The sequence below is a fragment of the Pipra filicauda genome, unplaced genomic scaffold (assembly GCF_003945595.2).
Source record: "Pipra filicauda isolate LSUMZ 115617 unplaced genomic scaffold, ASM394559v2 scaffold312_size1046226_pilon, whole genome shotgun sequence".
NCBI lineage: Eukaryota > Metazoa > Chordata > Aves > Passeriformes > Pipridae > Pipra > Pipra filicauda.
This window is the reverse complement of record NW_024104435.1, coordinates 395,126-418,743: the sequence shown is the minus strand read 5'-3', so window position 1 is coordinate 418,743 and position 23,618 is coordinate 395,126. Positions and strand designations below refer to the sequence as shown.

The 23,618-nt window shown below is 42.9% G+C and overlaps 3 long non-coding RNA genes across 29 annotated transcripts in view; 2 read left to right on the top strand and 1 right to left on the bottom strand.

Moving 5' to 3' along the window:
• The window catches only part of LOC113998705, a 68,382-nt gene extending 51,760 nt beyond the window's left edge, over positions 1 to 16,622 (top strand). For 14 of the 22 annotated variants that reach the window (XR_005564375.1, XR_005564371.1, XR_005564362.1 and 11 more), the window contains 7 exons: positions 1,384 to 3,778; positions 5,143 to 7,535; positions 8,470 to 8,636; positions 10,409 to 10,479; positions 12,383 to 13,563; positions 13,877 to 13,975; positions 16,473 to 16,622. This is a non-coding gene — a long non-coding RNA (uncharacterized LOC113998705). Of the gene's footprint in view, positions 1 to 1,383; positions 3,779 to 5,142; positions 7,536 to 8,469; positions 8,637 to 10,086; positions 10,480 to 12,382; positions 13,564 to 13,876; positions 13,976 to 16,472 lie in introns of all 22 variants that reach the window. The other 8 variants (XR_005564372.1, XR_005564367.1, XR_005564361.1 and 5 more) reach the window with 8 other exon arrangements.
• The window catches only part of LOC113998683, a 105,302-nt gene that overhangs the window by 33,909 nt on the left and 47,775 nt on the right, over positions 1 to 23,618 (bottom strand). For 3 of the 5 annotated variants that reach the window (XR_005564379.1, XR_005564377.1, XR_005564381.1), the window contains one exon: positions 4,947 to 8,262. The exons of the other annotated variants lie outside the window; for them this stretch is intronic. This is a non-coding gene — a long non-coding RNA (uncharacterized LOC113998683). Of the gene's footprint in view, positions 1 to 4,946; positions 8,263 to 23,618 lie in introns of those variants that run through there. 5 annotated transcript variants of the gene reach the window in all.
• LOC120323679 lies at positions 18,405 to 23,446 on the top strand. 2 transcript variants are annotated; one of them, XR_005564386.1, is made up of 4 exons: positions 18,405 to 18,544; positions 19,991 to 20,087; positions 21,191 to 21,307; positions 21,986 to 23,446. It is a non-coding gene; the product is annotated as an uncharacterized LOC120323679 (long non-coding RNA). The 2 variants fall into 2 exon arrangements; XR_005564385.1 differs by lacking the exon at positions 18,405 to 18,544 and having other exon boundaries at positions 19,936 to 20,087.

Sequence of the window (23,618 nt, the reverse complement as noted above, 5' to 3'; positions counted from 1 at the left end):
TTTTCATATACAGAAACATGATCTATGAGACAGAGCTAATGCATGAAACTCAAACCCTTAGCACAAGTCTTTGGTTTTTCCTGGGCTACAATTTATTCAGCGCTGTGGAGGAGTATGGCTCCTATTACACATCAAAAGTCTTTCGCAGGGAAACACTTGGCTCCAGATTATCACTGTGAAAGCCACACATTCCCGACCCTCTGTGCCCCCTTTGATCCAGAGCAAGCAATGCCCAAAGGCAGTTGTGGCACTGGTGTGAGGAGGCTGCCCCACTCCTATGCAGGGCACCGGAGCAGGAGCTGCACAGGGGCCGGGCTGCCCCATTTGGCAGCACGCGCTTCCACTCCACTGCCACACAGGCATTCCTCCTGCTCTGCCGGCCAGCTGCAGCTCCAGGCCCAGCCTGGGATTTGTGGTGAGGGGATTTTGCTTTGACAGCCCAATGTCATTTTGTTTTTACATAATCAGCCCTTTTTGTTATAAGCTGTGGGCTTCAGATAACAGCGGCGAAAAACTATTTCAAGTGGGAGCAGCACCCTGGGTACAGAGTGAGACAGAAAACAGTCAGAAAAACCAAATATTCCTTATTTCTTGTAATCACCTGCCTTACAGCAGTCAAATGTTGACAAGTGTTTGCTGATAACTGGCTTGCAGGAAAGACGAAGTGAAAGAGAACAGCAAGAGAGGGGTTTTTTGCATTTCTGATAAACCTCTAGTTATGCCCTTCAATGACAGTTTTGCCAACAGCAAAAAAGTAAGACAAATTTTTGCAGTCTGAGGTGTCTGGAAGCAAACTCACACATGCCTTCCCTGTAGTAGGCTTTTGTTTGAAGAACCTTTCCATCTGGACGAGTAGCGGGAACAGGAAAGCATTTGAAGCTGGGAAAACTACCATCCTGCTGTCTATAAAGCACTGATAGGATTTTTATGTGGAGCCCTAAAGAGAATGACACGCAGTGCTTTTATGCCAAATGCGAGAGCTCAGATGTTTGCAAGCAAAACAAAATAAGCTGAGGCATTGAAAGCCCTTCCTGAAATGTGCCTGGTGGCTGATGCCGTGGCCCGTCCCCCAGCACATGCATTGTGCAGGCTCTGCCTCATGTGGACCCCTGGGCACAGCAGCACCACTGCTGAGATCCTGCTCATGGCACCCCCTGCACAAAGGGGAAGGTAATTAGCAGAGAAATGACTATTGGCGCAGCTAGAAAGTAGACAAGTAATCCTTTGGGGTTTAGTTCATTGCCTCCTTGTTTTCAAACCAGCGCCTAATCTTCCCAGACCCCACTCCGTGGCTGCTCCTTTCTTCCTTTCTGTTCTCCTTCCCCCTTTTTTGCAGGGACTATGGCTTATTCTGATTCACTCCGTTTCTTTCTTCCCCAACAGCCACAGGGCAGCCTGGCTGTTGCCAGGGATATAGTAAATGCATGTGACACCGGGCCACCACCAACAATCGAGCGAGTCACACTCATTCCTGGTGTAACGGCGCTGAAATCGGCACAGCCGGGCTGGGAGCTGGACAGCCCAGCTATGAACCTGGATAAAGAGTTTTCTTTAAGGAAAGTGCTCTTAAAAATAGCTTTCGGGGAGAAATGTGCGGGTTTTACTTGTAAAATGGCTGTTGGCAAAGGATTTGTTGCCAAACTCCAGTCAGAGCACCAGTGAGAGGTGGTAAACATGCCATTCTGACAAGGAATTAGCAGGCAACATAGCACTGGGGAAAATATTACGACTTTCTTCTTCCCTGACCTGAAAGAGCCTGTTAGGAGATTAGGAATCTCCATCTCTCAAAGGTATAGCTGTTTTACCAAAATTTAATTAATGAAGAATAATATTTTGGGAACAAGAGAAAACACCTCTGTAGGATGTGGAGTGTTAGGAATACATGGAAAGTTGCCTGTATAAACAGTTCAGCAACTCTGGGATAAATTATAGGAGCATTTGTATGCATGATTGCCCATCTGTGTAAAACAAGACGTGCAGCCACAGACAGGAATGATGTGCAAGGCAGACGTGGGGCTGATGTTAACTTGATCCAGAACAGAAGATCTGTCCCATCACATCTGAGTTTGACCCAAGGAAGTTTAGATAAATCTAAATAAGTAAATAAATAGAGGAAGAGGCCTCAGTGAGAGGAAACTCAAGGTATGCTATCCACGAATCTGTTTCTGGCTTTGGGGTTTATTTAGACTCAAGTCAGATTTTGGACTGTTATTTCTCCACTTGAAGGTTTTTTGGCAGTTGCAGGAGGGCCGAAGGCTCAGATCCAGCGTGTTCCTTCCAGCTGCAGGCCCAGCGCAGGCCACGGGCACTGGCAGGGGTGTGGTGAGCTGGAGGGCTTCAAACCAGGGATGCTGTCAAGAACTCTGCCTTCCACAGCTCCCCTCTCAAGCACCAGCTGCAAAATGTCAACACCACCTTCCTCAGAGAACACAATTAATTAAACCAGGCTTAATTAATTAGTGTCAGTAAAGCAGATGTAGCAGTTATGGTGGAAGTAAACAAATGTACATATTGTAAATTATCATCTTCTCTGCAAAGGATTTGGTCTGAAATCCCTGTGGCCATTTCATTCCTCCCCACGATGCTATTGGGAAGGCCTCAGGGAAACATGCAGAGATAAACTGCTAATTGATGAGGAACTAATATACTTCTATAGGTTTATATCTCAGAAAAACAATCAGCAAATAGATTTGTTTATTAACCCCTTTGGACTTGATGGTGAAATACAATCCTGATATTTAATTTCCATATCATGCAACATCATGTGCCACAAATAGGTCAATTGTTTAAAGTCTTGGGAGTTTTATTTGAAATGTTTTACACTTGAAAATCCAACTGAGGGTTTTGTATCATCTACCAGTGCTGTTCTTTGATAGAGCAGGAGAAAAAGTGTTTCCTATACAGGTAATAATCAACTGTGTATCTTGGTCTGAGTGTGTTGCTCACCGGAGCAGATTTTGGCCTGATTTTGCCCTACTGAGAGTGAGGAAAAATGATGCTAAACTTGGGTTGGTTACACTGAATGTAGCCTGATGTGAGTAAGGGAGAGCATCATAACCCCACTGACCCAATATACACCTCCCCTGAGGCAAAAGGGACACCTTTTATAAGGTGCTGATGCACTGACAGCATTCATCCCTGCATTGGAGGTTGAGATCAAGGGAAAGAAAAGGGGAAAAAAATTGGTGGGGTAATGAAACACCAGTAACTAGTGATTGTGAAGGTATTTGTTATATGTGTCTGTGCAGTTGGTGTTCTGTAAAGCTGAATGTGAGTGTGAAAAAGCAGATGTGGAGCCACTCCAGTCTGGAGCCTTTAGAAGGAAAGTGAAGTAAATCTCTCGTGCCCTGTAGATATGAGGACAATGCAAACTCAATATAACGGGCACTGTAATAGTGAAGCACACTTGGAAAATGCAGATAGAGAAGGCATACTTTACTAGGGTACAGTCATCTCTCTAATTCATGCTGTAAAGAAGCCACGAAGGGGGAAAAATTCCCCCTTTCCTTGGTGATGACTCAATGGATTAATGTAGGCAGCAGCATATGGCCAGGGTGCTGTGAGGGGTAAGTTGCAGAGAGAGGCCACTACTCTTCCTGCCACTTAGCCTGTGTGATTCCCCTTTCCTCCCCCAGGATACTGATATCAATTAGTCTCTGTGGAAACAGAAGTTTCCGTGGCCCATGCCAAGGTCTCCCCTTTCTTTCTTCAGCTGACAGCAATTCCTGTGCAAAGGACTGCCCAGTGCCGGATGGTGTGTGACGGACACTGCTGCAGGGTACGGGCTGTGCCCACCGGGGACTGCAGGGGAGCGCAGGGCCCTGCTGGCACCTTTGTGGGCTTCCAGTTTGGTGTTACCTGCTTTGTGCTTGGGGTGCTTCTCATCCGTCCGTGTGTCCGTCTGTTCGTCTGTCTGCCTGTGTGTCTGTCTGTCTGTCTATCTATGTGTCCGTCTGTTCGTCTGTCTGCCTGTGTGTCTGTCCGTTTGTCTATCCATGTGTCCGTCTGTTCGTCTGTCTGCCTGTGTGTCTGTCCGTCTGTCTATCCATGTGTCCGTCTGTCTGTCCTTGTGTCTATTCGTCCGTGTGTCTATCCGTCCATATGTCCGTGTGTCCATCCGTCCATGTGTCCATCTATTCGTCTGTCTGTCCTTGTGTCTGTCCGTCTATCCATGTGTCCATCCATCTGTCTGTCCTTGTGTCTATTCGTCCGTGTGTCCATCCATCCACATGTCCTTGTCTGTCCATCCGTGTGTCCATCCATCTGTGTGTCCATCCATGTTTCCGTCTATTTATGTGTCCATCTGTGAGTCCATCTATCCATCTGTGTCTATCTTTTTGTCCGTGTGTCCGTCCGCGTGTCCATCCATCTGTCCGTGTGTCCGTTCATCCCTCTGTCCATCTGTGCTCTGTCCATCTGTGTGTCCATCCCTCTGTCTGTCCGTCTACGTGTCTGTCCGTCCATCCGTCCATGTGTCTGTCTGTCGGTGCACCCGTCGGTGTGTCCGTCCGTGTGTCTGTCCGTTTGTCCGTGTATCCGTTCGTCTGTGTGTCTGTCTGTCCGTGTGTCCGTCCATCCATCTGTCCATCCATCCGTCCATGTGTCCGTCTGTCCGTCTCTGTCCGTCTGTCTGTGCATCTGTCTGTGTCTCTCTGTCTTTGTGTCTGTTTGTCCGCGTGTCTGTCTGTGTGTCCATGCGTCTATGTGTCTGTGAGTCCGTCCGTCTTTCCGTCTCTGCCCGTCAATGTGTCTGTCCGTCTCTGTCCATCTGTGTCTCTGTCTGTCTCTTTGTGTGTCTGCCTGTCTTTCTGTCTGTTCATCTGTCTGTCCGTCTCTGTGTGTCTGCCTGTCTTTGTGTCTGTGTGTATCTGTCTGTCCGTCTTTGTGTGTGTCTGTCCGTCCTTCTGTCCATGTGCCTCTTTGTGTCTGTGTGTCCATCTGTCTCTCTGTCTGTCTGTCTCTGTGTGTCTGCCTGTCTTTGTGTCACTCTCTCTGTCCATCTGGCCCTGTGTCATGTCTCAAAATAACGTTTCATATCCCCCTTTTTAATTCTCTCAGTCTGAATTCTCCCCTTTTAAATCTCACACAGGGCTTTTGTTCTTCTCTCTCATTTAAAAAATTACTTTTTTTTTGCTCTTTTAGTGCATCTTAGAGAGGTTTTACAAGACAGCTTTGCCAGCAGCCAGCTACACTGAGCCTTCTGGGATCTGAGCACCTACTCAGGCAATGGTAACTTTGCATTTAATCGTCAATGACAGGTTTTACATGAACACAAAATACAAGTAATTCTCAGGAACTTATGCACTAAAAGCTAACCAGCTCTCCATAACATCTTGTCCTTTTTTTGTAACCTTGTTTTATATTCTGGATAACACTTAAAAGTGTGTGTGGGGGGGAGCCCAGTTGAATGCAATTGAGGCAGTTGAATGCAATGGTCTGATAACAAGTAACTCAACATGTAACTAAACAATACCATCTTCAAGAAGTCACTGGTCAGATCGTATGACCTCCACTTATACAGGAATTTCTGAGAGCGAGTCCAGCACGTTAGTGCGTTACAGAGTCTGAGTACTTCTGCAGACCTCGTATTAGTAGATGCCCACAGGCATCACCTCTCCTGCCTCTTCCCATTTGCCAGTCCTCATGCTGTACCCACGCCACGCTGGCAGTGCCTTTCCAAATCTCTGCTCTTTTTCAGTAGTCAGTGAATGAGAAGCCAAAAGCCAAGGGGCTGAAATGTGGAGGCCCAGCAGGGTGCTATGGCTGCAGCCTTTGCTACCTGCCTGCAGGAAGCTGAACAGGTTCCATCCTCCTGTCCTGTACGTTAACTGGCCCGGCCTCTCCAAGGAGAGGCAGCAGCATTGATTTACTGCACTGTATAAATGTGTTTATGGCTTGGCACGAACACACTTACACTCGCTATTTTCCAGCGTGGATTTCCAATAAGCCCCTTGCTCAAATGAGTCTATTAAATTTAGAGTGCTTGAAGCTAAAACTGAATTCTGAGAGGTAGCTTTGGGGGTTGAAGCCCAAAACAGCTGGGAAAGGCTCCTGGAGCCTTCTGTTAGTGCCCGTTGGGGTTGATATTTATATTGAGCAAAAATAATTGAAGAAGTTAAAGCAACCCTGGCAGAACACATCGCCTCAGCCTGAGCTGCCTTTTTACTTCAGCTGGCACTCAGACGCACCCGATTCCACAGGGTTATTAGAGCAGCTCCTGAATTAAGCCAACGTGAAATCAGAATATGACCCATTCCTTTCTCTCCTTATGGACCTAATTTCCAGTAGTCTCATTTCCCTGTTTCTGCAGTGGAGTACAATAGCCGGGGGAGAAGCCCATCCAACCATGGTCCCTCCCTCATGGGTGTGTTTTGGTCTCTGGTGTTCTGCGGGGCTGGGATGCAGTTCCCTCCCCTCTCCCAGCCTGGAGCTGTCCTTGGAGCCTGTCAGTGCTGCCCTGCTCACTGCTGTGACACTGTCATGTGTAACAGCAATTTCCATCCCTGCAGGGACAGGAAATGGAGCAGAAAGTTTTAGAGGACCCCTAAGTACAGTCCATAATTACCTATACCTGCTCAAGATTATGTCTCTCCAGCTAAGGAATAAGGCTGATTTCTAGTTGCTAGTAGTTGGACTTTATTTGGAATAAAAAAGGAATGCCTTACTACCCATGGAGGAAAAAAAAGAGATTTGTAGAGAATGGGATTAAATTAAAGAAAGTAGAGTTTAGGATGAACTCTAGGGGTAAAAATCTATAGTAAATCTACTGAACTGTGGAATGATCTCAAGTGAGCAATGGAGCCTCACAGTGTGAAGAAATAAAATGATATCTGCCAAAGCCTTGGGAAGGCAATGTCTGGGGAGGCAGCACGGCCTGGCTGTGGCAGTGCAGGAATTGTGGGTGTTGGGATTATACATTGTACATCCACTGAACCTACACTTGTCCTGTATTAAAGTCTGTGTGTATTTCTCAGGTAGGTACGACCTGCATAGCTTTAAATCCTGCCTCCATTTAAACTAATGGGAATCGTACAGGCTAACTGAACAGGAAGCCATCAGAGCACACCAGTGACTCTGGCTGTCCCACCCTCAGCACATGATGCCTTAAAAATTCTTCAGACCTACATGAGTTAGAATGTGGTTATTACTGGATATTTCTGCTTAAGAAGTCTCCTCTTGGTTTTACAATTATCTGTAGCATTCAGCTCTAGTACGTACGGGGAGAAAAGAAGACACAAACCAAAAGCATTTCTCTCATTTGCTGGAAGGAGAGAAAAATACAACTGGACTTGCTACAGAATTAGAACTAAGTAGAATTACTTTGCGCTTTTTTTTTCCCATGGAGTTTGTTCAGTTTCTGGCAGATAACAAGGAAACATCTCCTGATCTGTAGCTGTCTGGGGAATCCCTTTTCTAGAGGAAAGAGAAGTTGAGGAGGAAGAAGGTTGGTGGGCTGAGTCCTGAACCTGACCTAGAGCTGTGCCAACAAATCCATGTGCTGTGTGTGAGTGCCCTGGGGAACAGGACCCTTGTAGGTAAGCAGGATTGCTTCAAAGATATGTGGTGACAATACCAATTTTCCTTTGTAGCGCAGAATACACGGAGCCCCTGGATTTTGTCCAGCCACTTAGACTGAGGCACTCAGTCGCCTGTCTCCCTGGCACCGGCCACGAGGCAGTGCTGACAGGCTCTTTTCAAAAAGTCTCATGGTTTGGGTCTGTTCAGGAAAAAAGTGCCTCTTGCCACTCACCAGATATGCTGGAGGGCTCAAAACACAGACATGGAAAAGCAGTGGCCATAGCTACTGTCCTGGCTCCTCCCAGATGTTGGCTTTTCCATTCTTTGGGTTAAGACTACTGCTGCTTCCTCTACCAGAATGAGGTCAGCGCCATTTATATTTGTCTTCTGTTTTTGATCTATATTTTTGGAAAACTTGTCCTCTTGGAAAGTTTATCCCCTCTGATTTTTGCTTCTCCTTGACTAACCCCACTTGCCTGGTAAGTCCCAGTATTTCCCATCATGACTCAGAGTGGCTGGGGGGGCTACACCGGGGGGAGACCCAAGATCTCAGCAGAGCTGTGCAGCACAGGTTCACCAGGGTGTCTGATCCAGCCGAAATGTGCATCAGCCCGGGACACAAGAGGAATCGCTGGGATGGAAGCTGAATCTTTCATCTGCTCTTCGTGTTTTCTGCCTTCTCTCTGGGTTTGTTTTCTTCTCTTTTCTTCCTTTGCAATTGTCAGGGAAGCATCTGTGAGTTTCCTGAAACAAATGTTGCCCATTAAAACCCCATTGCTGCCTGCCAGAAAGGAAAATGGCATCTTATTTGAAAACAATATGTAATTGTTATTGCTGTCTTGTTGCAAGTTATGCCCTTGAAAAATGTTAGGGACTTATTTAGTAGCAACTGATGCTGAGGAAAAGCCTTACTAAAGCAGAAAATTAACTGTTGCAATATCTTTTACACAGCTTCAAACACCACAATACAAATGCCTGGTCTGTTGTGCTCGTGGATGTGTTTATGATCACTTGGAGGATAAAATACAACACTTTTCCATGATGGAGACTCCGGTCCCAGCCAAGAGAGCACAACCACACCGGTGTAACACTCCTCCTGCAAACACACCACCACCCAGGTACCGCCTGGGGGTCCAGTGCAGAGAAACTCTGCCTGTAAGGACAGTTTTTAACTTAAGCTGGCACCCTCCAGCCCTGCACTGCCAGGCCGAGCTGCTGAGTCACTTACAGATTGTTAATCTTCTTTTTTAATGTTTTCATCTCAATCTATTTTGTATTGCCTTTTATTTTACTTTCTTTTTTTTTTTAGTTGTTTGGTATTACAATTAGGATTCGTTAACGAATAGTAACAGATTTTTACAAAGCAAATAGGGAAACACAGATCTTTTCTCTTGGAAACCCGGCATTAATTTGTGCACACAGCAAAGCCACTCTCTCAGTGGAACTTTAGCTACTGTTTTTCACAGTTACCTGCTATTTTTCAGTGAATATTTTATGTATTGAATGTATTTTTCCCCTTCAGACAAAACATATAAATCCATTTCTATCATAAATTAGATAAGGGTTTTTATAAACAAATATATAAAAAATATTTGTTATATAACAAATTGTGGGAGCCAGTGTAAAGGTATTATCCTTCTTGCTTATCCAAGAGAGTTGGGACCTTAATTCCAAAGAGGTGAAATTCCTGCTCACTGCAGAAGTTTACTTTTAACTACAGTGCTATAACAAACAGGAAAAAAGCTGTAATAGAGTTTTAGCCATATTTTCCACCTTGTACTGTTACTGCAACTATCCCTTTAAAAGTCTAATGAGCTTTTTATAGTAAAAAAACCACAACTTATTTAGAATTTTAAAATATTTAATAATTTAAAATTATTCTAGTGAAAGCAACTCTGCAAATGCAGCTCTGTGACGGCAGTCTGGGAAATATGGGATAGTGCCCAATACATCCCATTTATTATTGCCAACTGACCCATGTTCCCATGTCATCCCTGGGCACTCAGGCACCATGTTAAACCTCTCATTCTCTACTTGCAGCATCTGAACCATTTTTATGGTGACAGCCAATGTTTCAGCCAGCACAGAGCATTTCTTCTTTTATGACTTTGAGATGACCTATGGAATGTATGGATCTTTAATACAGAAAAATGTTCTGACTAATTTTAAGAAGTGAAATACAGGCAGAATCGTGTCTGCCCATCTCATCCTACCTTTAATAGAATAAATATGACTGAGTGTAATGGCCAAAATCCCTGACAGCCTCAGGTTTGCCAGCACTGGTTTTCCATGTGCTTTCAGCCAGGGATTGGGAACCTTGGCTGAGCGCAGAGCACTTAACGTGCCTCAGATGGTGCCTCAAGATTTCCTGCACACACATGAGCAGACAAGCCAGGGTTGGGAAAAGCTTGGGTTCTCCACCTTCCTCAAAACACTGGTGGAAGGGGAATTCTGCCTGTTGTACTCAGCGTGTCAAGCCCTTTGCAGAGGTCCCATAAAGGCACCTCATCACCTTTGCTGTAACACCTCATAGCCCCTTGTTAACTCTTCTCTTTTATGGTCCTGTAGGTAAGAGTTCATCTGACTGAAATATCCCTGAGGCAGCTGACAAGAAACCTTGAACTGCTTGAATACAAAACCAGATGCCTGTGTTCACTGTGGGGTGACCCTCTGCTCCAGCTCTGTGGAGCAGCGAGGCCGAGCAGTCCCAGGGCAGGCGGGAGACTCCGGAGTGCCGCCAGGCTGATGGAGACCGGCGTTTGTCCGAGGATTATCCTCAGGCCCCTCATCATCACATTTTCGCTTGTTCTGTGTGGGTGGGGACTTGATGACAATTCCCTGAAATTTCAATTTGGAAGAAAGAGCTTCATGTTTGACCTTTTCTCTCCAGCGCCATGTCTGCCTGCCTTGCCCACAGGCTTCAGATGGGTCCTGTTCCCTTCGGTTTAAGGTCCAGATGAGGTAAGCTGGAGTAGCAATGCCTGCTCTTTTTTTCTGGTTTGCTTTTGGCTTAGAGCGTTATCAGGCAGTCCCTGGGTTTAGTTTCTGCATTCGTTTCACTGCTTTCATAAAAGCGGCTCAGCAATTTTGGATGACCGATAAGGAATGAACTTTCTCTCACCCGCAGCTGCTCTGATATGAATTTTTAAAATCCCTCTGTACTGAACAAATGCAGAAGATACTATTGACAATTTTCAAATAACTCAAAGAATTTTCATACATGAATACTCAGAGTTTTATCTGAACATGATCTAAATGCTCTGAAAACTTCCAAAGGCCTCACAAGTATGAAGATACTTTCCTCAAAGTCACAGGAGGATTAAAAGTGAGAGAAAAAAAGACAATACCAAGAAATCAGCTGGGCACTAAGTTCCCCTGCAAGGCTTTAGGAGTGACAGCACTTGAGTCTAAAAACTAGTAACTGAGAAAGGCAGCGTAGAGATGGGAATGGAGCAAAGGGCTGCCTTGGCAAGAAGCAATCCGGCAACTTTTGACTCTGCTGTGATTTTCTTCCCCCTCCCAAAAAAGAAGAAATAAAAAAAAAAGCCAAGTTATTTCAGTGTAAGCATGCTAAATAACTGGCATCTGTCCTGAAATCTTGTAAAACAAATTGTAGCTCTGTGCAATTAAGTCGTCTGGGTAATAGTGTCCTCCAAGATTAGACATCTCTAATGGGAGTGTTGACAAGCCCTTCAGTGCAGCAATGCAGTGGTGCCCCCTCAGAGAAAGAAGCAAAGCTCCTGGGAAATAATTAAAGAACATTTTGGTCAGCCTGTGATGCAAATACAAATTTTTCAGGTTATGCAGAAATAAACTGGAAACCCACAGAACATCACCAAAAGAGACTAAGGAAACTGAGTGATGCTTGTCCAAATGGGCCTGAAAGGAAACAAAAAGGCTGGGAAGACAGAGGATAAGAAGGTTTTGGAGTAGCTGTGGTTCAGGAAAATCTCTCCTCCCTGTCCTTCTAGTTTTTTATTGTAGTCTGACGGTGGAGACAAAAGTAACCCATCTTTTCATTAATCCTAAACCCTTCTCCTTCATCTGGAAAACTGACATCAATTAAGACTTTGGATTCACACTGTACTAATTCGGAATCTTGCTAGGGAATAGTACTTGCATATCCAAATCTGTTATTTTCACCAGTCTATGCCTCTATTCTGTGTCAAGCAAAGCTTTTCTTGTTACCTTTTAACGGTGCTACAAATAGTAGGGTCTGCTCCTTACACAGACCATACTTGGCCAGCTCAATACTTCCAGCTGTTCTTCAGCTCTGTTACTTTTTCCTTCAAGAAGCAAATTTAGTGCAAAAAACATGAAGGCAAAACAAATATTTTAAAATTGATTTCTTAATTGTTGATGGCTATCTAACAAAGCCGACTTTTGGTTATTTTGGCAGTACAGTAAATTTAGGAGGTACCTGTGGGGCATTTCTGGATAAGAAAACAGTCAAACTTAAATCAAGACTTGAAAAATTAAGAGTCATAAACTACAGAGAGGAGCCAAGTCACGAAGTCTCTTCTTTCTCTCCTTTCCCAGTCTTCTTCATACAGCCATGATTCACTGAGGGAGTGTTTTGAACATTTCCACAACTGCAAGTGTTTGGGCAGAAGGAATGGGTGAAGGAAATGTATTTTAACAATTAGCCAATACATGGTGGTCTCTCCTGAAAAATTAAAAAGCAAGAAGTAGATACATCCAAGGCATGAAAAGGAGAGAGGATGTTTAAATCACTTTTATAATTTTTTTGTACATGCTGATGTATTGATTAATGATACAGTGTTTTTTCTGATGTACCCTAGAATCCCTAATTAGTGCTTGAGCCACCTGAAGGGATTATTTAATTTTTAAATAATTTCTGCAGCGAAATGAGGAGATCCCACGTCGGCTGCATGAGCGTTCCTGCCACTGCCCGTGGCTGGAGTTGCCTGATGCCGTGAGTTTTCTGTGTCATGGACCATCGTGAGAGAAAATCATGTGCTGAGGGAGAAACCCAGCAGTGAAGGAGTAAATAGCTGCTCTGAAGATCAGCTTATTAAGAGGCAGACATCTGAATGAAGTGAGGTTCCTGGGGAGTCTGTGGCACCAGGCATGCCAAAAAGGGAGGCATGAAACCCTGTTATGTGCCATGACCAAGCAAAAGGCGTTTTTACCTAGGCAGGATTGGTGGTTAATATTCTGCTCCTGTGCTGTGCTCACTGAAGCCCCGGAGTGCTTTTGTTCCTGATCTGGGTCTTGTGCAGCACATTTACATGTGACCAACTGTTGGAGTGGCTCAGTCACCTCGGTACAGAACAGGGCTCAGCTGAAATGCCAAAGGCACGAGCTTCGTTTGGGACGTGAGGAAAAACCAAACAAAAATATCACAACTTTTTTTTTTCTTTTTCTTTTTTTCTTTGATAAAAGCCTTAACAACAGCTTCCTTATTCAACAGGACGGTGTGTCGTATGGTTACATTACATCTGGTCAAAAGCCTAAGGATGATTTAGCTTTTAACTAACTTTTTTTACTTTTAATTGAGTTTGTTAGGCGTAAATAGCTGAATGACACAGCATTTGTTTAACTCAGTATATTCACAGCTTAATTAAATAATTCACATGCTAGTCTCTAATCGTGACGTGAAAAGACCAAAAACCAAATTAAATAATCATAGCTCCCTGAGCCAATTGCTTGGAAAAGAGGAGCAGGGTCTGTTGAGACATATGGCAAACAATCTTTGCTGCAAACCAGCAAGCTAAAACACACCACTACTACCATGTGGTAAGAGTACATATCCTTTTGCACAACATATTTTCCAAACACACTCTCGCCAGGAGCAGCAGGTGTGTAACTGAACTTAGGTTTGAACAGATAATTTGAGCACTATGAATTGGAAGGAAAGGGAGGAAACTGGGAAAGGGGATGAAATATTGTGAATTAAAATTGCAATTTCCCTTACAGCTTTTTTAATTGTTAGCTTATAAGTTGGGAATTTGTGAAATGTGACAAATAAGGAAGTAATTGAGAATGCCTGCTGCACTGAGATCTGTCTCTGCCAACATATGCGTAAGTAGAAATTGGTGTTGGAATTAACTTCAGTGGAATTAAGCACCCACACCAATTTGAGTGAGGAATGAAGCCATAGATATAATTGCTATGAATTTGCCAAGGTTTGTTGTTTGTTTTGGTTTGGTTTTTTATATTATGGCTTTATTACCTAATCACCCTGTTGTGCTGCATGCATACCGTATGCAAAAAAATACAGATTCTGTGCCCAGCAATGCAAAGAAGTCACCTTCTATTGCTGTGTTTAGCAGATGTTATCCCACACGGGAACAATGGCAGTAACCTCAAATAACAACAGTTTTCTGTTGCCCAGGTTCTCTGCTGTGGTGCTGTGGTAATCCTGGTGTGGCACAGGCAGGACGAAGGAGGTGTGCAGGGGAATATCCACTGGAGCCAGAACGGCAGGGCCTCGGTAAGTGAGCTGTTTGTTCATATTCTTCTACTGCGTATTGGAAAGAGTCAGACCCAAGCAGAACTACCAGGACAGAATATTCCTCTGAGAGGATGAACATGGGCTATGTGTCTCAGCTTTGCCAAAACGCTATGGAAACCACTGCTTCAGTTTGGGAATAAAGACGTAGGCACAAACACTGCCTTGGGCAGGGTGAAGACCACCCTTGGGCAGAAGTGTTTGGGAGCTGCAGTGGTGAAAGGATGGGGGTGTGCTTTGTTTTGCAGAACATTTGGGTGTGTATAACAGGCCTGTCTAAACAGAATTGGTGTGTCTGATGGCTGATCCAATATTCCAAGGAGGTCCTCTATTCAGAACTTGTTTTCCTTCCGCGCTTACCCTACTTTGTGTATTGTGCTAGATTATACTGGTTTCATAAGTGGCAGTCACAGTTACTGTCCATCTGGATATGTTTTGAGGCTCTATAAAGTTTTAACAACTGTGAAGGGGGAAAATACAAAAATATGCAGCCAGTCTGAAGTGGTTATCTCGAGATTTACCCTCCTGTCACCAGGAAGGCACAGAGCACCCTTCGCAGTCCTTGTAAAACTTATTTAGATCTGTACCTTAATAACACAGCAAAAAGCATTCTCTTGTGAGTTGAGATTATCTCTCTCAATCTGTAATCTCTTAATGAATGAAAATAATTATAATATTAAAGTCATACTAACACATCTCTACACATTCAGTCTTGATTCAGGTCATGTATAACTGAATCAGATACTTGGTTAACTCTTGTGCTTGTCCTATTGCTTGTTGTTAAATTAGGGGATTTTATACTTTTCAGTATCTTTTAATAAGATTTTGGTTTGCTATAATTTATTCTCATGCTATTCACTATGGAATGCCAGTCAGTTCTCAAAATACTTGTACATGCTTGTCACATTTTTTTTCACATTTAAAAAGCCCTCTTCTCCATGTTAACCCAGACTAAATTACCCTGTCAATCTTTAACTCCTACCTCTGTGCTGATAGATTATGACATACATCTGGCAAGGCAAGATAGTTCTGCAAATAAACTACTCAGGTGCCCATCGTGAATCTGTGTAGTAGGGCTTTTGAGGTCAGCAGGTTTAGATTGGTCATCTCTAAGTGTAAAAGTAGGGCAGGTACTTGTGTCGAGTCGAAGGGACACAGGGTTTTGGGACTGCACCTCTCTCAAACTCCTGCCTTTGTGTCATCAGATAATTCACGGCTCGTTTTCCTCAGGGGCCTGGGCTGTTTGTGTGCTGCTCAGCAATCAACAGCACTGTGGTTTATTCCCAGCTGTGGCACAGAACAGCACCACTTTTTGCTCAGCCCAGGCAGGCTTCCTGTGGATGGTGGGTGACTGCAGCCCACGGCTCCCGGGAGCTGCCTGTGAACCCGCTAACGGTGTACAAGTGCAGGGCCACCAGTGCCAGGTCTGTGCTGTGCTGAGGTCACACTGTGAGAGGAGATTTATCAGCACAGCATGTCCAGCTGGAGCTGGAAGCAGAGCCTTTCTGCTCAGCAGGTGCTACAAAAGGACTGGCACATGCCAAGTCCTGGTGCCCGGAGTGCCACTGCACTGCCCATTACTGCAGCCCTCAGTCAGCTCCAAAGCACCCTGCGGCCCAGCTCTGCTTTCAGTTGTGCTGCTCCTGATGTGCTGATGAACACACAGCAGAGGAGAGGCCAAATTACACAGAACTGTCTTGTTCTGATGTACTGGGCAGTTAGTTGCCAGCGGCCCCCGGAGCACAATAATACCTGTGCTGAGAACAGTGTCAGGGCTCTTTGCACAGCAGCTGAAGCCGTGCCTGCAATTCAAGTGTGATTTAAGTCTCTCTTGTTCATGCCCAGCTTTCTGGTACTTCAGTCCTTGGCTATCCCACATAGGCCCATATATTTTTTTTTTTGCCATCTTCTGCTGGGGTAGGGGGGAAAAAAGTTCCTGTGAGACTATCACAAGGCAGAGATGCTGTTAGGACAGGGAAGGATTTTCCTGTAGGGTCTTAGTGCCCATCTGTAATAAATTTTTATGAGGGTTTGGAGGAAACAGAGGCCTGGGCTAACCAGCAGGTTAGTGGTTTGGAAAGCTGCACAGCCCAGTTACTGGCAAATCTTTGTTTTATCCATCCTGACAGGTTCTGCCATACCATACAGGTAGGTATTTTTTCTAATGCTGTAATATAAATCACTGTCAGTTCATCAGCATTCCCACAGTTTTCCAAAGTACTTTTGTGTCTGCCAAAGATTCCCACAGGACCTCTAGGCCTAGAGGATGCTATATTAGCTCCTTTAATGGAGCATGTAGTGCTGAACTGTGCTCTGCTGCAACATTCCCACTCAGAGGAAGAGGCATAAGGAATGAGGTGGTCCCAAGAGTTACAGCTTAAGAACCATATTAGAGATCTCTAGTCTTAAACCATCATAGCAAAGTAAACCAATATTTTACTTATACAAAAGCTTTTTTCCCTTTCACTATTCACTTAAGAAAATTCCATATGAGGACCTCAGAGTAGAGTAAGACACCACCAGGAGATTGGAACCTTTGCCAGCCTGCAGAGGCCTGTCCTCCAACTGAGAACAGCTCAAGTGCAACGTGTGCTGGCCACGTGTCCTCCTGTGCCTTGTTCATTTTTCCTTTGGGTGAGTACCTATTTCCCCTCTTTTTTTCCTAAACTTTCAAAAAAATTTAAAAAAAAGAAATAGAATTCAGTTCATGTATTATTTTGTGAGCATCTCTTTTATCTCTGGGAGTTGGAATTACTGCCTTTGCCATCTAATAACACAACAGAAGTCCTGAAAATAGGAAGTGATGTCTCAGATCCCAGGGCTGCTTTTGCCACCCCACAGTGATGCTGCCCTGCTCTTGTGCTGCCCTGCTTTGCTGAAGGTTGTGAGAGCAAAGCTCCAGCCACGCTAAAGGATTTGAAGCAAAACAGGCCCTTTTATTTTCAGATCATCTCAAGGGCCTTCGAGAGCGGGAGGAAACCAAATGACAGTTAATGGATCTGGGAGGGCCTGACCTGAGGATAAGGTTAAGTGGTGTAATAATCTCCATCCTGAACTTGGGGCTGTGGAGCAGCTTCCCTAATGTGCTTGGTCACAAGGTGAACCACTCTGAGCAAACCTCACAGATTTTCTGCCCACACCACTTAGAGCAAAGCTCAGGGTTCTGTTAAACACCTGAATCCTCCCCTAAAACACTTCCTTTTCTTTAATTAATGACTACTTTCCTCCACATTACACTCACTGATAAACTTGACATATTTCTGTGCACTGCCCTTTCTTTGGTGCTCTGATTTTTTTACTTCCAAAAGCACAGTGTATCATATTTTCTAGATATAAAACATTTCTTAGTTAAATTATAGGCTTTCTTCTTTGAGAATCAAAGAAGTTAATGCATGAGTTCTCTTTGTTTGGCTTTGTTGTGAGGGAAGGGAATGGTCTGGCTGAAGAACTGTTTCTTTTGAGAGAGTGTTGGATGGCCGTATCAGTCAGATTTTTGTTTTTCTTTCTTTGCCTAGAGAAACTCTGCAATTCATTAGCTAGTTTTATCTTTCTTTCAATGTCTTCTTTATGCTTGTTGTTAAGACCAGTGTAGGCAATATTATCCACAAACCTCATTAAGGAAAAATGTTTTAATGTCCTTCTCTCAGAGAAATGACACATATTACCAGTGTAGAAAAAACAGCTGAGCTAAATTTGGAATTTCTCTAAAACAAGAAAGAGACTATTGGAGTCTCTTCCCAAGAGAAGAACCCACGGGGATTTATTCCCTGGCGACTTAGGAATTATTTGTTTCCAATATACAACGTCCCAACTCAACCCAGCCATACTCTTGGAATATTGTTGGGCTGAAGAAGCTCTTTAGCTTTCAAGGCTTAACACTGACTTACTCTCCCTGAAGTACAATGGTGTTGCAAAATGTCAGGCAATGGAACTGATAACAGGATCAGTCAAAAGAAACACTGGGGTAGGAGACCAGCACTTGGTATGTAGACAAGGAAAGCCTTGCACCTGAGCTAACAAAAGCAGAGGGAACCTGAGGAATAGGCTACACAGCTAGGTAGATGGCCAAGAGAAATGGAAAGGAATGGAAAAAAAGAATGCATAAAAATAATCCTTCAGAGAAAGTCACTAATCTCCTAGTCAGGATGAAAAGGCTACTGGGAAATGGGTGGCAGCCACAATCAAAAAGTACTGTATTTGTAACAGAGGTACACAGGTATTTTACTCTGACTTGTCCATGATTTGTACAGATAAAAAGTGCAATCAGAAGTTTTTGAGAGATGTAGCTCCCCCTTGAAAGTGTTCATATGAGTGAAGGAAAGGCAGGAGGGGATTCAGAAGTGGATGCAAGTTGTTTACAAGGCAGGCATTACAGACAGCATGCTTTTGTTCTGTTTGCAGGCCAAAAAGACATGGGAAGAACCTGCCACCTCTGCCAGCTGTGCCAGAAAACTTCTTTCCTGAAGAAGTCGTGTGTGATTGATCTCTGAAGCAACTGCTGAGTTACAATCCCACAAAAAACATGGAATTGCTGTCTGCTCGTGTTCTCTGGTAAGTGCAGCACTTTCTTTTAATTTAGGCTGTAGCTCTCATGGCTCATGCTTTCAGCCCTGGGAATCCTCTGTGGCCCTTTGAATTGGCCAAGAGAAGCACTGTACAAATACACTTTCAGGATCTTGTGCCAAGGGATCTTCTCCTCTAGTCAAGCCTCAAAAGGTCAGGGTATCTTCAGTGGGGTTGATTTCCCTGAACTGAGGAGGAACACAACAGTGCAGAGGGATCACACTCCCCCCAGCCCCCAGAATGGTTAATAACTGAGGTGCATCAGGCTTTCAGATGGACACAGAGAAGAGATTTTGTGTCCTTGATGTCTGTATTTTATGGTATCATAAGACCTAGTAGGAGCTCACCACTCTGAACCCCTTGTCAGCGGTCATTCCCATAGGCACATCCAAGCACCTTGATTTTAAGTTCTAAAGCATTATATATCCCTAGCAGGAAAAAAAAAGTGAAAGAAATAAATTCAGTATTGAGAAAACAATAAGAAGCATAGCGGAAAGAATAATGAAAGATTGGAAATGATTTATGGGTGTAATGGATCACTCTATATATCTTTACAGAAAGAAAATATCCAAATTACCTCAGCTTTAACAGTCATATTCCTAGTGACTGCAGAGGAAGAACTTTTAAATGTATGTGTAAGACTGGAAATGGTTATAAAAGATCAGAGGCTTTCAAAATTCACTGTGTACCAGGTCTAGTGAGTGCAGTGCCAAGAGTAATATATGAAATCTGATCCGACAGTTTCATAATTTTCCTTTGTTTGAGGAGATCCCCATGCAATGCAAACGTACAGCATCGTGCCAGGAGTAAGAGACACGGTTAGTGGAAAGGACTCGGAGGTAATGACCACTGGGCAGTTTCTCCCTGGCAAAATATAAAAAGAAAATGAAGAATTAAGTCCATTAAGAAATCCCAAGGAACATGGTTTAGATTAAAGGACCCTCCTTTCAGCCAGGAGGCTGGAAGGTTGATGTAGCACTGCTCGTGCAGATGTTTGGAAAGTATTTCACAAACTCTTAATTTTGGAGAGTGCTTCTAAAGGCTGTTGCTCTTCCGCTGATCTGCGCCACCTCCAATTTATCTTAAGCATAAAATAGGAAAAAAACCCAGAAACTACAGCTTCTAGTTAAGTAGGAGAGGTCTTTTTAAAGAAACACAATAAAACATAAGATGTTATGGTCCAAATCCTGTAGATCCAGTATCTATAGTAGGCTGGCAGGTCTCCTTTTACCTATGAGCAATAAAAATGAAGTAAAAGCAAATCTGTCAAAACTCAGCGAGTTTAATTCAATCCCTTGGTTCATATTGGCTACATGTGAACAGTGCATAGAGCAGTAAATTGCTATACTGAAGTCCTGGGAGTTCAGACTTGGTTGTGTGGTTTGTCTTTAAAAATCTGGTTCTATATTATGCTTCAGGTAGATTTTTTACCAGGATTCTGTACCTGGCAACAGTACCTCAGCCCATCTCTGCGTGAATCCGGTCCAGCTCTGAATATCTCGAACACTAAGCACACAGAAAGATGACTTAGGTAAGATCTCAAGGAAGGGAGCTTGTGTCTGGGCCAATGCTCTGAGGTTCTGCTCATTAGTTTTGCAACTTCTTTGTTAAATTCTGACTTCAACTTGAAGAACACTCAAAGCCCCTTGTCAAGTGTAAGGGTGAGAGCTCCTTCTCTCAGACAGAAACAAACCTGCTTCCTGGTGCCAGTTCAGCTCTGACAAAAGGACAACCCAGCTCTGCTGATGTTCTCTGTACTACATTTTCCTACAGGACAGGGGAAATGCTGAATGTTGCTGTTCTCCTGCCTGCTCCCCCTTTCTGACTCTCTGCATTTTTGTGCATGTTTTCTGATCATCTCTCCAAGTCTCTCCCTCATTGTCTGGAGAAGGTGGTACCTAATGGCCATTCCCCAAGGAAACAGTTTCTCCTTTCCTAACCACATTTCATTGTCCCAAGTGCAAGATGTGATGAGGGATGGCTCTTGTCCTAATGAAAGAGAGTGAAGGTTCCATTGACTTCACCGGGGTCAAAACTTCACCCTCTAGGACCTATTGGTAGAAATGGGAGGGAATTTCCATTTTCACAGAGAATTTGCAACCCCTTAATTGTGTTGAAACCTCCAATATTTCCTTCGTGGGGCAAAGTTCATATCTTCTTTCAGATGAATGTAGTGGCTGAGCGTCATCTGCTGCTGCAAAACCTTTACGAGTCACTTAAAACTAGAGCAGGCATAAAAGAGAAGCAGGGTGGGAAAGGGTTGTTTGCTATTAAACACCAACACAAACCCAGCTTTTTGTCTGTGCCCTTCCCCCTTTTTGTTCACACACTCCTCTTCACCCTTCAGACAGCCTTAGAATGCTAATTTTTCTAATCACTTGGAGAATAAAAACTATTATAGAAATCAACTGAAATATTATTTTAAACCCTGTTTAATGAGACTGGATCCACACCTATAAATAAAGTCTTAACTTCCAAAACAAGGGTGTGGGAAGTACCAATACAACCTGACACATTAAAATTCAAAGCAAGTATTTGAAATCAGTTTCAAAAAGGGTTGTTCAACACATACTGGCAGGTGGGATTTATGAAGAAATGGTTTTAAATAAAAGTCTAATTGTTCTCTTTTCACAGATGTTTAGGATTTCTCTTCACAAAGCAGATGATACAGATGCTCAGGAAGATTCAGTGAAATGGTAGTGTAATGATAAAGATTTGATTGTGCTAGTCCACCAGTTTGTGAACTTTAAGGTATTCAATTATTCTGATTTTCTCAGGGTAGAATCTGTATGCATGTAACCCATGGTTAGCACTAATAACAATATGAAACCCTTCCCACATCAAAGCTGTGACTACATGCTTTTGTCTGACCCAATGGTTTGAGAGAAAATCTTGATAAATCAACATGAGTTTTTTTCTTTTTCCTTTTTTTCTTTTCCTCTTTCTTAAGTTTTGTTGTCTTGATTAGATAAAAAATAATAGGGGGCTGTCAATCTGTTTTCTTTTCAGGTCTTCTCTGCCTCTTTCTAAATTAGTTACAGCCTGCTTTTTGTAGCTTTATAGCCAGCCTGACCTAATTTAATTACCATGACTTGTGTGGCTTAAAGATAAATAGTTTTATTCAGTCTGCCTACTTTTGTATAAGTTTTCCCTTTCACACATCTCTCTATATTTTGGCATTCAGAATTCTTGTCCTCTGTTCTCGGGTAGGTTAACACAAGGTTAGTTTATAGCATTGTCCATATTTTCACACAAAGGCCTTTGATGCACTCAGTCCCTGTCTGTGCTGGGAGGCTTTGTGGGACACAAATGAACATGAGCTGGGGAGGCACAGGAGGGAAAATACACCCTTATGCCATCAGGAGGTGGAAATCCTCAAAGCTTGGTCCTATACCAACACTGTCTGAGGGGTTTTTTTTCTTATTTTAGGAAAATACTTCAGAAATCACAGCTTGGGATTTCTTCCCTACTTTTCAAGATTATTTTAAACTGTGCCATAAGCAGAGGGAAGATCTCCAGCAACATAACTTTGCAGTAAGAAAATGCCTTCAAGCTGTCCCAGAAGACAAGGGCTTTACACAGAGATGTGTCCCCAATGTACAGATCCATGGGGTTCATGCCAAGAACATGGAAAAATCCTTCTACTACTGCCCTGCTGGCCACCTTGGAGTACAGAAAGCAAGCAACCAGCTTATACAACTGCAAAATCTACTTAAAAGAAGGGATTATCATGTTCCTTCCTCTCTGGGGAAAGGGAGAAAGACTGACCAGGAAAACATGACTGATAGTAAATGTTTTGGGTTTTTTTTTTAAATAATTAAATATCTTACATTCCCATAATCACTGCATTGTTTTAGGATCTCAGAGGTAACATTCAGAAATCATGACTGATAGAAATGGTAAAAAATTATCAAATCTGTTACATTTCCAGAATCACTGCACTTTTTATAATCTCACAGAATGATAACATTCCGAAATCATGACTGAGAGTAAATGATATAAAAAAAAATGCAGTGATTCTGGGAATGTAAGAGATTTAATAATTTTTTAATCTCACAGATACCATTCAGAAATCATGACTGATAGTAAATGGTTTTTTTTAGAAATGATTAAATCTGTTACATTCCCAGAATTTTTTAATCTCACAGAAACATTCAGAAATCATGACTGATAGTAAGTGATAAAAGATGATTAAATCTGTTACATTCCCTGAATCACTGCATTTTTTTATAATCTCACAGATAATGTTCAGAAATCATGACTGATAATAAATGGGTTTTTTTAAAAAAAAATGTTTAAATCTGTTACATTCCTGTAATCATTGCATTTTTTTTATACTCCCACAGGTAACATTCATTATTCATGACTTATAGTAAATGATAAAACATGATTAAATCTGTTCCATTCCCATAATCACTGCATTTTTTTTATGATCTCACAGATACCACTCAGAAATCATGACTGATAGTAAATGGTTTCTTGAAGATGAAGTCTTTTACATTTCTGTAATCCCTGTGTTTTTTTAAGACTACCTCCATATATGTTTAATCTATGAACACTAAACACGTTTTGCAGTAGTTTAAAAACAGTTCTGTTGAGACTTGCTGCAGTTTTTAATGTAACTGTAGATACCTAATCTAGTGTCATTTCTGTGTCATGCTGATGGTGCTAGAAGAGCCTCTGGCACTTTTCTGAAAAGGCACCTATTTGGGTTTAAAATGAGTGTATTTGAGGTCATTAGGAAAGGAAATTTCCAGCACTAATTCTGCCCTACCACAGGTTTTAGCAGAAAGAACAAACCAAAGAACAAAAGGAAACCCAACAACTGTGTTTGATGAATCCATGTGCAATATTTTTGTTACAGTGAAATAAAACACCAGACACCTTGAAGTTGCTCTCCTGTGTTTAATTCTTCTGAGCTACTTTTTAAATTGATCTCCCAGTACTTGGTCTCTTCCCACCCTTGTTATTAAACTAACAAAAGCAGTTTATACCACCACACTGTAAGCAAAGTAGTAAAATAAAAACTTTCAAGCATTTGCTTCAGCCTGTTGGACACATT